The following is a 6,733-nucleotide window of genomic DNA, read 5'->3' on the forward strand; positions in this document are numbered from 1 at the left end:
AAATGTGTCCCTTTATTCAGTACCCTGTGAACAAAACCACGTTTGCTGTGCATTCGGTCTTCCTTGTGCTCATGAGTCTGCAGAATGAGGAACCCGTTTTACTAAAAGCATTGCTTTTTTAAAATCTTCCGTGATATTTCTATGACCTGTCATTTTTGGCGAAACAACTTTTCTGCTATTTTTAAAAAAAAAGTTTTTCGCCTGTTTTCTTCAGCGGAAGCCTAAGCTTGCAAAATGTTTTATTCGACAAAGAAATGGGCCGTCCAGAACTCTCTAAATCTCAAGATTGACAAGCACGTCATTCATCCACAGAGGGTTTATAAAGCTACATTATAAATTGTATGGTTCATCTCTCTCACCTATTTTTTACTGTTTGGGTTCTGGATCAACTAGTATACGCAATTAAAGGACAGGGAAACTTTCCTCTGGGAAAGATCTCGTATGAATAAAATCGAACTTGTAAATTAATGGTGCGTGAAATAGAAAAAAGTTTGATCGAAACCGCGGGCCTTCAAGTTCCTGATTCCAGCCAGCGCTACAGGCTTTGCTCATTAACTCAGCGTGTTTGCACGACTCATTTCTAACTACAACTATAAAGGAAAGAAGGATTCCTATAAGAAGGACAAAAGATTATATTTAATAAACGATGTATGGGCCAGGACTGGGGTTGTTTTAGGCTAAAAACTGACGCATTGGAAATCAACAAAATCAATACACTCGGTCTGTAAAAGAAAATGGTCTATTTAGTAACATAGAGGCCCCGGGGATTGACTGATCTTGAAACTGCTGATGCTGAACTTTTAATGTTTGTGAAAAGATGTGAAATTTGCACAGCAATCAATAAACTCACGATAGAGCCATGATAGCGGGCGATACGTTTCTATAATTATTGAAGCAAAGAATGAAAAAAAGACAAGAAGAAAAAAAATTCCAAGTAACAAAACAAAACAAAACAAAAACTACGATTGAGAACACCAACGGCTTTAAAAAGTGATATAGTGAGCTAAAACAGCCTGTAATTTTAACTTGTTGAAATCATTGGATATTATTAGCAATAGGAGCTAAAATATCGTTGGGGTCAAATCCCCTCAAGACCAATCTAGGATATAGAATAGAACGATCTTTTTGCGTGTGATTTAGTCTGCTTGTGAGGGTATATCCGTAGTAATTTTGTTTGAGAGGCTGAAAATGATATTTCAAAGAAAACTGAACACCAGTTTTTATTTTTTGAAAATGAAGGTTTTTAAGAGGACGATATCAGGGACAAGCTCTATCATATAAGTAATCAAGGGGACAGCGCTTAGCGTGAAGTAAAGAAGAAAAAAACCTTCTTCTCCCATTCGTGCACGACCTCAAAATTTATAACATTTCAATATGAATGAAAGGATTCATCTTGCATTTGCATCAGTTAAGAAAATTCTTACTTTTATGCCGCCGAAAGTCTGTTCCATTAATGGAACGCTATGAACGATAGGTTGTGTGTTGGTTTGTTTGGTTTGGTTTTAATAAACAAAGGATCAACAGCAGTCATGTTAAAAGTGAAGAGAGCTGAATTGGGTTACGATTAAAAATTAAGAATTCAGTGCTAAAGAAACCAAAGAATGTATCGTTACCTGTAGAACCCTAAGAGCGGCATCAAGGTACTGTCGGACTCCACAAAGTGCAGAAGATCCTCTCCGTCGCGAGGGTTTCGATTGAAGACAAGAAACCACAGCGTTGCTCCAAGTGCGTATGAGTCCGTCTGTAGGGACAAAAAGAAAATAGAGTTGGTCAAGAGTGAGCAAATGGTACTTAGCAATAGCATATTGCCGCAGTATACAAAGACCTTCAAGGAGAACACAGAAAGAAAAAAGGGCAAATAAAAATATCAACTGGTATCTAGATTTAATTTATAGCATCTAATAGGGACAAACAAGATCGCACCAGACAAACAAAGGAAGGATGTTATGCATTTTGCCTAATCAAAAGAAAAGAAAACCCACAGCGTATTTACAACTTTTTAATAAAAATACAAGTTTACAACAGTAGGAAAAAATACGATAAATCCACAACAGAAACGCAACAACAAAAACATACCGATAACCAAACAAACAAACAAAACATCATGTAAACCTTCACACAACATTAAACTTAAACAAATCAAACACTCAAACAAACAAACTCAGTGAGTAGAAAATTCTGCAGTTACCAGAAAAGGACAGTGAGGTCACTCTGGATCTCGGGAGCGAGATAGCCTTTTGTTCCGAGTACATTCATGCTGCTCACTCGGTCTTGTCCGTGGGCCAAAAGGCGGGACATTTCCAGGTCACCGAGAATAGCGTGGTTGGATTCATCCAGGAATAGTAATTATGTTGGCGGGCTTCACGTCCCCGTGTACAGCACCCCTATCGTGAAGATAATATCTCAGTGTACAAGCGTTCTGCACAAAGCAGCGCTATAACTGCTCCCTTCTGAGACGGTGACGCGCATTATACAAAGATCCCCATGATCACAGAGGCATGCAAATAGCTACAAATCCTTGCAATTCACTGCCCAGTCCATTTTCATGATGTGCGGATGCAAAGCTGATTTCGTGAAAAATGTCCAAAGAGCAGGCTCGGTCCTGGCAGTCGGTGAGACATGTCTTCTTGCTTGATGGCCTTGCGAATGGAGTCGTCGTCTTCCATTTCGGCTTCCAGAACTTGGACGGGCGTGCTCGTCTTCCGCCACAAAAAGGGCACTTACCTCATCTTCACGAATGGCCCAAAGTCACTGAAAATGAACTTCACCAAAGGAACTGAAATACTTTCCACAGGCTACATGTACTTGAAAATGCACGAAAGATGTTGAGAAACGATACTCAGGTACACTGAAACAGTTGTCCTCTCACTGCAAGAGCGATACGGTGAACTGGAGGATGCCCGGGTCTACTGACGCTATATTCCCTGTTGCACCTCCCTTTCCCCTATCATGGCCAATCAAAATCCTTGTCAGCTACAGCCAAATGAACGATTAACGATGCGGGGGCAGTTGATTTTGCACAATTGTTATTCTCATGGCGAAGGTTTTTGTAAGACCGAGCGTTCTGAAGTCCAAGACAAATAAAGACTTATTAATAAATCGTTTTCTTCTCTAAGATGTGAAACAACATCGCCTAAGTGTGAAACAACAAAGGAACGACCTTTCTTGGCTAGTGTTCACAACATCTGGTTGTTGTTGGTTGGCTGTATGACACCTATAGAAATGATCTGCATTAATATTATTATGACGCAATATAGCGGCGAGCGCGTCGTGAGGATTCCATTGAACTGCACAGCGCAATGTATCAATACAAATAACAGCACCATGAAGGCTTTCAAAGAACGACGAACGCCCAAAGCTACACGTGCTCATTAAAATCAACAACCTTTTGTTGACATTAAAATCCAAACTGTGAGGCTATGGAAGAGGGACATCGGACAAAACAGATACATTATGAGCAAGATAATGCTCAGATACCATAATCTCGAGCAAGAAATTCCTTACAAGAAAAGAGAATATTCACTTTAAAACTACACTTCAAGCTCCATGTCTAAAAGCAGAAATCTGTAGAGTCTGTGTTGGCGCGTATGTGTATGCGTATGCTTGAGTGTGTGCTAGAGAGAATCACGAGAGAGGGTGAGGAGAGTGAGTCGGCCTATGAGTTTGTATCTGTGTTTATTTGAGTGGTTAAAAATGGAATTTCACAGAAAAAATTATGCCGGTTAAAAACAAACAAACAAGCTTACCAACAAAAACAAATGACGGGCTTTTCATAGAAGACTTGAGGTTAAAGCTTAATTAAGTAAACAACACTTAGTAAGACTTGTTCTCCATGGGTAATAACAAAAACAAAACTTTTTTTTACCTTCTGATCGTACGCCGCTTAAGTTTATTTCATTTTTTCCCCCTGTTTGATGTTGGCTCATGCTGAGACTCCGCCCCAAAAAAAAATTTTTTCGATTGGGTTACTTGCTTTGGGTAAAACAATTGTGGTTTTTTTTTAACAGTTGATTTTTCCAAGGCAAGCATTTTTCTATGACCGACCTTGCTGTAGTCCATGATGAATTGGGATCTACTGTTTTCGTCTCCAAGATGTGGAACAACATTATATATTATAATATCGCCTGAGGGTGAAACGACACTGGAACGGCCTTTGTTGAACGGTGTTCAAAACATCTGGTTGGTGTTGGCTGTACGTAATAGCAATAACAGTCAGCGCATCTTTAGGACGGCCGTTGGGAGTACTCTGTTATAGCAGGTATCAATAAAAATAACATCACGCTGAAGGCTTTTATAAAGATCGATAAACGCCAGAAGCGACACGTGCTCAAAGCTACTTAAGTGTAGAATTCTGTGGCTCAAAGTAACAAAAAACCCTTTGTTGAGGTTAGGCAAGAGGGACATCGGGCAGAACAAATAAAATTAAATGAGCAAGGTAATGGGCGTGAGTTACCAGAACCTTGAGCAAGAAATTCCTTACAAGATATGAAAATTAAGATTTTCCCGGGTAAAACTACATTTCAGCTCCATGACAAAAAGTATAGAATTCTGGATTCTGTATGGGTGCCAGTGTGCATGTGTATGGGTCTGCGTGTTTGTGTGAGAGGTCGTTTGAGTTTGAGAGTGAGAGTAAGCTTTACGAGCATGCCTTGTTTGTATGGATGAGAAGGAGAAAAGATAGTGTTTGTGTGTGTGTGTGTGTGTGTGTGTGTGTGTGTGTGTGTGTGTGTGTGTGTGTGTGTGTGTGTGTGTGTGTGTGTATGCGTGTGAGTGTGTATGTGCGTGTGGTGTGTGTGTGAGTGTGTGTGTGTACGTGTGTGTGTGTGTGTGTGTGAGAGAGAGAGAGAGAGAGAGAGAGAGAGAGAGAGAGAGAGAGAGAGAGAGAGAGAGAGAGAGAGAGAGAGAGAGAGAGGGGGGGGAAGGGGGGGGGGCATACATCACAAGCAGCCGTTCACAAACTGACAAGATCTTTCGCCGTCTGTTTTGGGGGACCCATTGTGACCTGAGTGAAGTGAGGGAAATTCTACTAATTAAATACCTTTTCCTAGGAAGCAAAATATGGCCCCTGACTAAACCTTTCGGTTCCGAGACTGACAACCAAACCACCAGACCACTTATACTGCTACTACCTCCCTCGTCCTCCTCCTCGTCCCTCTCTGATCTTCCTTTATGTAGATCTAACAGCAAGGTTCCAAAACCAGAGAGAGAACACAACGGTGGTTGGAAAAATATTAACGCATTACCTGCTTTTAGCGATCGGAGATTGCTGTCCGGCAACGTCAAAAACGGGACAGAGGTAAGCGCCAATTGGAACCGTTGTCAAGTTTCTTTTTAATTATTGTAAACCAAATGGAATAGGGAAGTTATAAAAAAAGGCTTAAGGCCTATACCTAGGGCCTAGACCTACCTGACGTTCTATTGGCCCTATTACTGCATTAATTAATTATTTTTTTTTGGTGATCTCCAATATTCTCCAGGGAATGTTGAGGTTTTCCGTGATGACACGGAAATAAGTTTCACATGCGGTATTTTTATACTGCCATTAACTGTCAGCTGCTAGATAATTGTGGCGCGGAAATAGGCCTAATGTTTTGTTGCTCTGCTGCTGAGTAGAGGTGTGCGAGTCCAGCATATTAAGATTCGAGTCCACACTCGAGTATCTGCTCTGGACTCGAGTAATTACTCGAGTAATTACTCGAGTCCCACGGCTCTTAAGACTCGAGTAATTACTCGAGTAATAGTATCCCAAAAGGGAATTTTAGTGGGTTTCAAAAAAAGTTTTGTTGAATATCGGACAGAAAATAGAGTGCCTTCCTTGGAGGGAGCTTGAGTAGGCTTATGGCAATTCTAGACACATGCTGTTTATACCGTATTTATTTTATTTTATCTTAGGAAGTGGCTATTCTCACCCCAGGTGAGAATAAAAATGTGATCGACCTCTCACCCCGGGTGAGACTTGCCAGCGTTGGCTATTCTCACCCGGTGTGAAACAAAACCGGTTTTTCCTAATTTCTGAATACTTCCTATCGGGGAGGATGATTAAATAGACAAACCCCTTCTTTAAAAAAATGATATTATAACACAAAAGTAAAACTAATTTGGCGGTCTACAAAGATGCTACTGCTATTTCACTTTTAGAATAGAGCCGAACTACCCTAATCGGCATTTTGTTTTGCCCAGAAATTCTCGCAATATCTAGGCTACTCCGCTCTCTCTCTCTCTCTCTCTCTCTCTCTCTCTCTCTCTCTCTCTCTCTCTCTCTCTCTCTCTCTCTCTCTCTCTCTCTCAATGCCCGCAGATAAAATTGCATGTTTTTATCACTAGAGAACTGGAACGTTTGTTTACACCACAGAATTCAATTTTTTAAAAGTGTAGATCTAGAATTCTGTGGTTTACACTGGGTATCACGGTAAACGCACACCGGAAGAGAATAGCCAAAAGGCTCGCTCTCTCACCCCAGGTGAGTGAGAAGCTTACAACTGTATAACAACTAAGCTAGAATAGAGGTGGTCTTTATCTTATCTTTTCTTTTCTTTTTTAAAAAAAAATAATTCTCTATTACAACAGTAAGAATAAAATGTACACAGATTGTAAACCTCAGACAGTGCACTTCATAAAGAAAAGAAGTTTGATTGGTCATCGTGGGTTTTTAACAGTGGTTTCCTTTTTGCTTTTTTCTGGGGGGGGGTTCGTTTTTTTCCTTTGGGGGAAGGGATTTTTTTGTTTTTGTTGT

Source organism: Aplysia californica, unplaced genomic scaffold, assembly GCF_000002075.1.
Source record: "Aplysia californica isolate F4 #8 unplaced genomic scaffold, AplCal3.0 scaffold00461, whole genome shotgun sequence".
In the NCBI taxonomy this organism is placed as follows: Eukaryota; Metazoa; Mollusca; class Gastropoda; order Aplysiida; family Aplysiidae; genus Aplysia; species Aplysia californica.